Consider the following 12,182-nt stretch of genomic DNA (forward strand, 5'->3'; position numbering starts at 1 on the left):
ATATATATATATATATATATTTCTAGATAGCAACCTTTAACTCTAATACTCCTGCTTCAAATTCCTGAGTACTGGCAACTTCTTTATCATAGCAACCCCAGCACCAATAAGGCTGTCTGATACTGAATACCTACTTAGCGAGTATCTGTCTACTGTTAACCAAATTGAATCCCCTTCATTCCAAAATGACTTGGAGCTCTTAGAGTTTCTGCACTCATGCATATTATCTCTTGGGTCTTCTTGGCTTTTATGCAGGGGACCTCTAGTCTTCAGTTTTGTACTGCTTGCCTGTCTTCCACTGAGATGGAAGGAAGAGTGAAGGACAATAGGAGGAGTGGGAAATGTATTAAAGAATGCAGAAAGCAGGTGTTCTGACTCAGAGCCTGACTCTGCCATTAATTCATCATGGGTCCCACATGCCTCAGTGTCTCTAACAGCTAATTGAAGGCAATAGTGGTGCCTATCTCTATGTTGCAAGGATAAACGAAATTGATATTGCTGAAGAGAGTGGTAACCCTAAGGGAGCAGTCCAAACTCACATTAAAAGTTTAGCGACCATCCCAGAGACTTTGTGCACAGCATTTAATGTTCTTTACATCCTGATTTTCAGGAATATAATACATCTTGTTTTCTTACTAGACTTGGAGATATCTCGCACACTTGAACAAACATTTATGGTTTTATATTTATTTTTAGTCTATGTGTATGAGTATTTTGCCTGTATGTATGTGTGTGCACCATGTGTGTGCCTGGTGGCCAAGGAGGTCAAAAGAGGGCGCCGAATCCTCTGACTCTGTACCTAACAGATGGTTGTGAACCACCATATGAGTGCTGGGAACTGAACTTGGGCTCTCTGAAAGGGCATTCATCTCAGGTGTCAGTGGAGGTGCCATTTCTCCTGTTCCCCCAACATTTTCATCTTAACTGAGAACTACAGCACCCTACTTCTTAGCAATCACCTCCAGATGAGAAAGGGATTTTCTTTTTAGACTAAATATTTAATCATATTACAGTGATATTTTAATTACTCTCGGGAAAAGATTTAATTTGATAGGACCATAGAGTGAACGTCTTAGATAATGCATTAGCATATCCAGCTTGGGATCCTCCTGCTGTTCCCGGCTCCTCGCCCTTTTCCTTCTTACTCCCACTTTGCCCATTATTTGCTTTAGAAGCAATTTGGTGAAGGCTGGAAGGGAACGAAAGAGAATAAGATTTGAGCGCTAAGAATTGTCTTCCACTGTTTGCTAACATTTTTCATTTGACAAAAATGTGTGTTATTACTTTCATTTTACAAATGAATAAATTGCAACTCAGAGACGTGGTAAGAAGCGTCTCGCCCAGAGTTATCCAAATATTGTATGATTAAGCTACTGTTTGCTAGAGTTTGCCTGGCTCTAAGATCTGCTTTCTTCAGTACATAACAAAATGTCAGTTATGACATAAAGCTAAAAGGACAATCTCTGTCTTGCACACATGCACATGCACAGGACGAGGGATGAGGGAGAAGGAGAGGGAGGGAAAGAGGGAGAGGATGAGAGAGAGGGAGAGGCATACAGTATGGATTTTTTTTTCCCAACCACTTTGGTACCGCTTAGTACAAGTGAGTCAATTCTTACAAGTTGCCCTATAAACGTAAGTAAGTACAGGAAAGATTAGGAGAGCAGCTAGCCTAGGCAGTATTCCTCCTGCAAAGAAGGTAATGCTCCTTGGGGATTAGCTATACCCTGTGTGCCCAGAATCTTATCACAGAAGCTGATTAATTTTAATAGGGCACACTGGGTACACATTGTTATTATTATGCAAATGTGTTCGAACAACCTCTCCAGAAGGAAACAATCTAATTGCCTTTTCCCTGGGCTTCTTTTTAATCTTCTCCATGCCGTAAACGAATGAGCTAATATTGAATATATGAGCCGATCAGAAAGACAGGAAACTGAGTAGTGTGTCTTTACCACCTTTCATTTAGAAGAACTGAATTATGTGGCAAAAAAAAAAAAAAAAACTAGGCAAATTATATCATTACGCTAAATAAAACTTAAATTAAATCACAAGTGGGATCGCTGTCTTTGGATTTGAAAGCTTGCTTATGTTTCTGTTTATTCCCTAAGGTCTTACACATAGGAGAAATTTGCTCCTATTAAGGATTAAAGATTAAGCATCCTTAATTATTTGTGTATTGTATATTCATTTAATGACAATATACATGGAATGCATATTTCTTTGTTCAAGAGTTTGGTTTTTGTTTGTTTGTTTGTTTGTTTGTTTGTTTGTTTTAAAGCTGTCTTGGAAACTTGGGAGGTGTGAAGCCCTGACATTGAAAGTGACTGGGCCGGGTGGTTGAAAGTGACCTGGAGGGAATCAAATGCTCTTTGAAGGTCATCCAGGGCCTCTTATGATATGTTTCTAATGGGCATGTGTCTGTGGGCATCAGTTACCTCTGCCACTTTGTATTTTACCTCTCCACTTTCTTTTTGTTCCACTGAGGCTGGTATTCCATGTTGAACATAATCTCACTATGTAGCTGAAGATGGCCTTGAACTTCTGATCCTCCTAAAGCCATTGCTTAAATGCTTGGATTATAGCTATGAGCTACAATACTAAGCTATTGCTATGCAAGGAATCAAATCCAGGGCTTCCTGAATGTTTGGCAAAGACTCTACCAAATGAACTACATTTCTGTCCTGCCTTATCCCTCTCCTTTTAACAGCACCCAGTCATCTCCAGTGACTGGATGTGTTCCTTTATCCACCCTCCAGATCAGTGGCTCTCAGTCTGTGGGTTTCGACTCCTTTGGGTGTTGAAAGGTCCTATGCGACAGAGGTCGCATATCTGATATGCCACACATCAGATATTTGCATTACAACTCATGAGAGTAGCAAAATTACAACTATGATGTAGCAAGGAAAATAAATTTATTATTGGAGGACACCACAACATGAGAAACTATATTAAAGGGTGGCGACATCAATAGGGTTAAGAAACTCTAGATCAAGGAGCTCTACCAGGTCACAGGCAAAATCTAGGTAGCCACTTATTTCTGGTATAGCTTTAGCAGCAAAGTATAGTTTTCAACATATTTAAGTCATCAGAAAATTTCATAAGAATTATAACATTTCATATGTAAAAATTACATGAAATTCAACAATTTATACCAATTAAAGCTTGGCTAAAACACAGCTCTGCCCATTCCTTCTGTGTTATCTATGGGTACTTTAGTCCTATCAAGAGAGAGAAGGGTCAGGAAAGGTACTATACTGGCTGGTTTTGTGTGTCAACTTGATACAAGCTGGAGTTATCACAGAGAAAGGAGCTTCAGTTGAGGAAATGCCTCTATGAAATCCAGCTGTAAGGCATTTTCTCAATTAGTGATCAAAGGTGGGAGGGCCGTTGTGGGTGGTGCCATCCCTGGGATGGTAGACCTGGGTTCTATAAGAAAGCAAGCTGAGCAAGCCAGGGGAAGCAAGCCAGTAAGTAACATCCTACCATGGCCTCTGCATCAGCTCCTGCTTCCTGACCTTCATGAGTTCCAGACCGGACTTTCTTTGATGATGAACAGCAATGTGGAAGTGTAAGCTGAATAAATCCTTTCCTCTCCAACTTGCTTCTTGGTCAAGATGTTTGTGCAGGAATAGAAACCCTGATGAAGACAGTACTGTGTATGTTCAAAGCCATGCTTACTGACCCCATCTTTAATTGTAAAGCTCTGAAGACTGGGTTTATGGTCATTGTTGTTTATCATTGTGGCTCAGTATTTATTTAATACAAGGTGACTTTGATGTTGTGCTTGCTGAGTGAATACATGAATGAAACACGATCTTATTCAGAGTTTATAAAATGTCATTACAGCCGAGTATACTGTAATTCTGTCAGAGCTGCTAGAGTTTAATGAAAACTTCCATTCTTTCTCAGCAAGACAGAGATTCAAACAAGAGACTGCACCAGGTTCAATAAGGAAGCCTGGTATGGCTACATAGCATAAGGGCAAGCTTGCATTCTGATGTGCCTAGACCAAAACCTAATCCAGTCATTGACAATTTGGGAAATCACTCTTGGAAGAACTCCAGGTTATTATCTTTAAAAACTTAGGACTTATTGAGACCTCACTAAACTCCAAAAATATCTTAGGGAACTTGGTCTTTTCTTGCCTTAATGGGTTGGCAAATTTAATTCTCCCTGGAGGAATAATTGTAGGGAATTATTATTTCCTTTCAACACATAGAGAAAGCCAGCTCAGCAATTCGATGACAGTTGCTGCAGGTTAAGATGAACATCAGCACCGCCCTCCTCTCTCCCCACAATGACAACATCCCGAGCTGACTCCCGCCGAACAAAACTCTTACAAACACCAACAACTTATTTTGGGGGAGCCCATTTTAAACCACTGGAAGTTGGTGAAAGATGCTTAGATGGCCTCTCACCCCCTCCCACTTTGTAAAACTATTAACCACACAGTGTTAATTATGTAGCTCCTGCTTTTGCTGCACAAAATTCTCCAACTTGCTTCCCCGGTTTGAAGCCGTCAGGAGAAGAGTTGAAGACTCCCATTTCCTCCTACGGCTTGGTGCTCTAATTAAAGCAATAAATACAGTTCCCTTCGTGGGAGAAGTAGTCAGGGAGGAACGAACAATCTCTTCCGATCCATTAGTCTCTCAGCACACTCTGTAGCGTTTAAATTCCTATGTAGACGGAACAGATAGAGAACCTGTACCCAGAGCAGAGAAGAAGAGACTGACGGCCAGTGGACAGATGAGGGGGAAAGGACAACCCCAAATGTAAGGCCAGTGCAGCCAGTGGACAGGATATCTCATGGGACAGGCACAGGCACAGGCACAGGCATCTCATGGTTTTTAGGATTCCCTCACATTTGATTGCAGACTAATAAGATTTATAGTTATAGCACATTGGAGATCATTCGGGTCACAAACAACTTGCAGAAATAATATAATTTTACTCATGTGATTAATGTGTGTGTGTGTACACTCATACACGCTCATATGCTGGCTGCATGCACTTAAGTATGTAAGTGCATCCCTATGCATACTTGCATAGTTATAAAAAAGATGTCATTTATCTATGGCTCTCTACTTTTACTTACATGAGATTGAGTCTCTTATTGAACTAGGATATTCACTGGTTTTGCTAGACGTGCAGGTCAGGATCTTCCAAGGTCTACCTGTCTCTGGACTCCAGTACTGCCATGATGGCCCCAAGCAGCCATGACCATTTTTATATGAGTATGCTAAGCAACTCCACAAGCTTCTGCTCCAGCCATCCCCCCCCCCCCAGCCTCTGCACTGCATATTAAGCTGCTTGTAGATTTTTTTCTTCTTTCCCTTTTTTTATGATACCAAGAATTGAATTTCGACCCTTAGCATGCCAAGTTCTGAGCTATATCCTCAGTCCTCTCTCTCTTCTTTTATTTTGAGACAGGGTCTCACTAAGTTGTTCAGGCTGACCTTGAACTTACTTGGTTTGCAAGCTGGCATGAATTTGTGGTCCACACCTGCCTGTCTTTTTTGAGTAATTGGGATTACAGGACTGCATCACCAAATCCAGGTTAAAATCTTTTATTACATCTGTTCTCTTCGTTCTGTTTTTTTGGTTTTTTTGGTTTTTTTGTCACATAAATAATTAATTCGGTGAGTGTTATTTGCTTTACTGGTTTACATTAGTTTTAACTTTTAAAAGATTCCAAATATTCCACTAAAGGATTTTGTTGTGGCTCCATCAGTTTTCAAGTCCTTGACTCCATATTTATTGATCAAGTTTGTCACTAGATGTATGGGGCATGTGTGTGATAATGAAGGCTGCTGGGTGCCAAAATACTTTGTTTGCATATATCTAATTGTTATCTAGGATCTTGGCTGTATTCTTTGTCAGCCTCTAAGAACTTCCAGAAAGTTTTTATGACTAAATCCTGACAAAGCAAAGACAAATGTCAACAGATTTTTTTTTCCTTTCTGGCTCCTACAGCTGTTTGAGTTTGCAATATCTTAATCTAGGTTATTCTTTAATATAAAATATTTTAACTATAAAAAAAACAAAGAACAAAAACGATATACACAAAAACAAAATCAAAAGCCATATTGAAGCCAAATCACTTTTAATATAGCTTCTCACCAGAGGCTTATAAATATTTCATCTTTCCCATACTAATAAATAATTGAATTATATGAGCTTTCTGGAACTCGTGAGTCTCTGATCTCTGGAATGGGTGGAATATCACTTACTAAAACAATTCTTCATTGGTTGTGTTTTTCCTCTAAGTTCTAACAAGTTTTAATAAAGAGAAGCTTTCTTGGGTTGCTTTTCTCTAGTTTGTTCTGACATACCTCTAGGAATATCAGCATTACCTGAATCATCACCAGTGTATACACTCCGTAGCAGTTTCTGCATTCTGTGCCCAATTCAATATTATCATCCCTGAAGTAAGGGCAACCAGTTTCAGCCAACGTGGTATAGTATTCTGTCTAGATTTCTTCACTGTTGCTCAGTTGTCAGGGATGACAAATTTAGTTCATCCTGTATGATCATCTACAGGACCTGCTCGTATCCCAACACACACTTTCCCATTTTCAAAACAAGTTGATCAACTCCAGAGATTTTCTCCATCTTCTTTGCTGTGCCCATCTTCTTACCTTAGACGTGGTGTGCCCCCCCCCCCAACCAAGAGCATCTGCAAAGTGACCAGGGATCTAGAACAGCAGTTGTATTACTTTTTACAAAATCTAGCTAAGACTTTCCTGAGCAATCATTCGTGGGTCATACATGTAAAATAATGTAACAAGGTCACAGGGCAGCATTAACAAAGCTGTTGCATTGTGGTCTGGATGTCGCAGTCACATGCTTAGGGGCCCCTAAACGTTGACAGGTGACTATGAGATTTGATGAAATGCCAAGAAAGGTAGAACTTCCAAGATGGGAGTCACTGCAGGTGTTTTGTTTAGTTATTGAGGTCATAATGTAATTATATCATTTTTCTTTGCACCCTCCCTTCACACCGGGGTACGTCCTTGCTCTCTTTCAAATTCATTGCCTCTGTTTTTCATTAGTTAGTGTTAAATGTGTATATGTATATGCATATATATCCCCATGTATAACACACTCAATATGTGCAAGGTTACTTGTAGGTCTATATTTTCAAGACTGGCCATTTGGTGTTGGGTAGCCATTTAGAGTGTTCTTCATTAGGGAAAACTATTTCTCCCGTTCTCAGCATTCCTTAGTTGCCTTTAGTTCTTTGTGTAAAGATGAGGCCTCTTGGGTCTTCTATGTCTATTTTGGCATGTTTATTCATGTCATCCTTGTTAAGTTCATGCTTAGACATTCATGGTGGTGAGACTTTATAGTTGTAGCTTCCAAGTTTACTAAGAGACACAGTCTCACAGCCAAATCCCTGGTCCTCTCTCTGGCTCGCAAAATCTCTGTGCCTGTCTTCTGCAGCGTCTGGGGAAGGTTTGGAGAAGTTTTATAGATGTATCCATTGGAAGTGGCAGATATTTTAACACAGCAATTTAAAAAACACTGGTTCAGTAGTCAAATTCTGCATAGAGACAATTTAGATCATAAATTCTATTGAATAATGGAAAAAGTACATATGCTCTAAATAAAATTAAATCAAATGGAAGGAGAAGAGTTTCATGGGCTAATGTTACACATATCAATTCTCTTCCATAAAATAGGCAATGAAGGCACAGCTATACCCCTTTTAAAAGAGAAGAGCATTATCCTGACCTGCAAGTGAAACAAAGCAAGTGACTAAATAGCCCAGAGAACCCTGATAATCACTGAGCTAAGTAGTTCTTTGCAAGGTATTAGAAGACCAAATAAGCCAGGCAGTGGTAGCTCATGCCTTTAATCCCAGCACTTGGGAGGCAGAGGCAGGTGGATTTCTGACTTCAAGGCCAATCTGGTCTATGGAGTGAGTTCCAGGACAGCCAGAGCTACACAAAGAAACCCTACTCAAAAAAAAAGAAAAAAAAAGAAAAAAAAAAGGAAAAAAAAAGAACATCAAATAAAGGATTTTAGTAAATCAACCAACCTGATGTGGTTTTACACAATAATTCAAAGATCATTTTTAAATAGCCGACTATCTTCTAAGTCAATTACAAAATTGGTCATCTGTACTTGCCCGACTACTCTGGGAATTTTCCAAGTATTTCTTCTGACTTGTGCGGTTTGACTTGTACCTGAAGCACTTTCTTTGACATATCATATACTTGCTGTAACTGAGTTCTTAGCTTTTACTTATTTGAAATTGTCTTCCTTTTACCTTAAGCTTTTAAAACTATTTCTGCTGGATATAGAACACATAGTTGGTTTTGAAACTCCTATAATTTGAAGGTGCCATCATAGTGTGTGTTCTGCACTGCTTCTGAAAAACACTGCACGTTAATCTTGTTGTTCACCTATCTACGATAACCCTTCCTTCTCCCCAATCTCCTCTATTTAGCTCTTTTAGAATTCTCTCTGTTCTTATTTTGGGGATTTGTCTCTATCCCAGCAGTTTAAATGTGTTGTACATATGTGTGGTTTTCAGTGAATTTACTCTACTTGGGATCTGCTGGCTTTTAACATTGATGCTTTGCTATTTTCAGCAAACAGAATTTTTCTTGCTATTTTTGGAGTTATTCTTTTACATTCTTATTCTGGGACTCAGATTACATATGCATTCTACTGCTTGGGATTCTCCCAGAAGGGAAGGATGTTCTATTCCATCTCTGCTTCAAGTTTTATGTCTGTGCTTCACAGTGGGTATTTGCTGAGTTGAACAGTTATTGAGATCGCTGGTCCTTCCTAGAGTACAATCATCTCTATATCAGATGATGTATGTATGAGATTATGACTGGGTGGATTTTGAAACAATTGGAATGAGCGATGCTGCTGAGGTTAACAACCCCCTTGCACAATCATTATGACACATTTCTGTGGTGCTCCTGTGAATACAAAAAGGTAAAAGGAGAAGTTGGACACTCCAGCTGTTGTTAGAAGTACTGTCCAGTGGAATATGAGCAAAGGGCAATGATATTCAAAGGATAAAGACATAGTAACACCATTACTTTCAAAGCTTGTGAGTTCAAAACAAAGGAAAAGGAGGAAGAGAAGAGATGGAGAGATAGTGGAGAAGAGGAAGGAGAGGGAAGGAAGGGGAGGGGAGGGAAGAGGGAAAGAAAAGGAGACTGGAATGAGGGAAGGAAAGGAAAGAGGAGGGAAGGAAAGGGGAGGGGAATAGAGGAGAGGGGAGGGGAGGGGAAGAAAGCCAGGTATCCTGGTCAGAGAACTATTGTAGAAATAATTTAACAAATATTTCTGAGAATGTAGTAGGTGTCTGTTGCTGTGCTTAGCAATGAAAAAAAAAGACAAATAGACTATACAAGATTATGTGCAAGTTTGCTAAAAGAAGGTAAGTAAGCACATCATAACATGTGATGCACACAGAATAGGATGTAAGTTAAACTGGGCAGTGATGACACAGGCCTTTAATCCTAGCACTCAGGAAGTAGAGACAGGCAGATCTCTCTAGTCCAGGCCAGCCTGGTCTACATAGTGAGTTCCAGTGCAGCCGGGGTTACACAGAGAAACCCTGTCTCAAAAAAAAAAAAAAAAAAAAAAAAAAAAAAAAAAAAAAAAAAAAAAGAAAGAAAGAAAGAAAGAAAGAAAGAAAGAAAGAAAAAGGATATATGCTAAATATCATGTCTGTAAGCTAATTCAAACTCTTAACGTACATTTTCAGATCAGATACCTATTAGGAAAGCATAATTCCTGACCACAGTGTGTTTGGCTGGACTTGGAGCTACGCAGAGGCAGAAGACGAACCTGTTCTGTAGTTCAAAGCTGGGGCCAAGCATAGTGTGCCACTTACAAAATGCTCAGTAGATACATGTTGAACAGTATTAAGAAAGAAAAATTGGAAGATGATCTCCAATTCAAAGGTCTTTCCCCTTAGCCCTCCCAACATTGTTAAAGACTCCATATCTCTTTAAGGAGTTGTCGTTCTTCACGGCAGAAGGTAGGGCAAAGGGATGTATAGGAAAGGTTATAACACTGAGATGGGCTTCCAACCACCACTTTCCACACCTCCGTAATGTGTTCCCTGCCTAAGCCAACGATTTCCATAAAAATCTAATTCAAGAAATGTGGGCTTCCCAGACTTCTCTACAAATGGAATTCCATTTTCGTTTCTTCTCTCCCTACATGGGTAGAGATGCTCAAGTCCAGTCTTGTCAGCAAGATGAACCGCTTTCCTTCATCAATACAGAAAGAACTCGGTTGAGAAGTTGCATGATGTTATGATTGGAATATGAAAAGGTTGCCTATAAGCTTTTGTTTTTTTAATTTTAGTCATTAACATGTGGCACCATTTTGAAAGATATTTTATTGAAGGAGTGTTATAGTTTGAAACGGAAATCCCTCTAATAGGTTCAGGTTGTGAGCTTTCAGCACTTGGCCTATGGTGATGTTTTGAGGGCTGTAGAAACTCGCCGTGTAGAGCATAGTTGATGAACATAGATCACTAAGGGAACCTCTAAAGCTGTTTCCACTCTTGGTTCAAGGCCTGAAATCTGCTTTCATGTCTACACCATGGGAAGACACACTGTCACATGCTTCCACTGTCATGGGAGCCACTCCTGACACCTTGCTCTCACTGCTGTCAACTGAAATCCCTCTGGACTAAGTGAGCCAAAATACACCCTTTCTCCCATGATCCTCTTAGGCTTTTGCCACATTGATGAGCAAAGTAACAAACATATAGAACTTCCCCTTTCTTGGTTTCTATCTTCTTATGACACAGGGTCAAGGGTAGAGTATGAAGAAGATTTATAAATCACATAGATTCTTGGATTATAACTAGACCAAAGGCAAAGAGAGTTAGGGAAGGAAGTTTTGTGTGCACAGTTTGGACTTAGCATCTACACAATAGCAGAAGATGCTACTATGCACGGTTTGGACTTAGGAACTACACAATAACAGAAGACGTTACTAGAAGTATAGTCAAAGCAGAGAATGCCACTAATAAAGAGACTGGGAAGAAATACAGTACTACTATTATATTATTAAGATAAAATGGCCTGCCATTTTTAAAACTAGATTTTAAAACCCAATTCTCATTATATGACCACAGCTAGCTTCTCTCTCTTGTGATGTGCAAGCAGAGATTCCAAAGGAACCAATGGTTCTTCCCAGTATTGATTTCCTTCTGACTCTCACCAGTTTCAAACCAATTCAATCCAAAGGAACCCTCATGAATTTCTTTCCATCTATCCGAAAAGGAAAGCCAATGTGGGAAATACCATGTGAAGGGCTTGTGTGAGTCTGGTCTGCTAGTTTGTACTTCGAGATCTGTACCACAGCCCTATCAACCAGAGTTTAGTGTTTTATCTTATCTTAGTGTTGGTTTTTCAAAAGGTGAGGTTGCCAAGGATTTTAATCCACATAGAATCATGTAACACTCTTTAATGAAGAGGTTCTCCTGCTTCCATAGATGGGGCTTTGCCAGTTAGCCATATTGGGATGGCTTCATTTCTGGGTTCCCCTCTATTTCGTTGATTTGCATGCCTATCCCTGAAACCACTCCCAAGCTGTCTTAATTATTATAAATAAGAATTCTTGAAAATCAATTGAGCTTCCTTCAACTTTATTCTTTTTTTTCCACATTTATTTCTAACTACTCTAGTTTCCTTAACACCCGTTGCAGACTTTATGATCAGCCAGCTTCTACTTCCAAGCATATTATAGAACCTTAATAGGATTTCAGTGTTAACTTAGGATAGTTAACTTGCTATATTGAGTTTTCTGTCTGTGAATATGGCATTTTGTTTATATTTTATTTTATCATTTAAAAGCTTGTAGTTTCCCCAACATACATATTTTGTACATATTTTTGGGTTTATATACAAATGATTTCTTTTATTTAGAGGTAATGTTTTAACTCTATGTATTTTATAATTCAGGATAAATGCTGTGATGTGTTAAACATTACTTTTGCATAGTTAATGTTAGTCCATAGATACATGTTTTATTTGTACATGTTGATGTTGGTTTTTGTGACATTGTAAAGCTTGGTAATTAGCTTTGTAAGTTGAACTTTGCCATGTGTATTTATTAGCTTTGAAATTTTCTACAAAGACAACTTTCCTTTTACGTTTTTATTTATATGTACATACATTACTTTTGTATCT

This window comes from Mastomys coucha, unplaced genomic scaffold (assembly GCF_008632895.1).
Source record: "Mastomys coucha isolate ucsf_1 unplaced genomic scaffold, UCSF_Mcou_1 pScaffold5, whole genome shotgun sequence".
In the NCBI taxonomy this organism is placed as follows: Eukaryota; Metazoa; Chordata; class Mammalia; order Rodentia; family Muridae; genus Mastomys; species Mastomys coucha.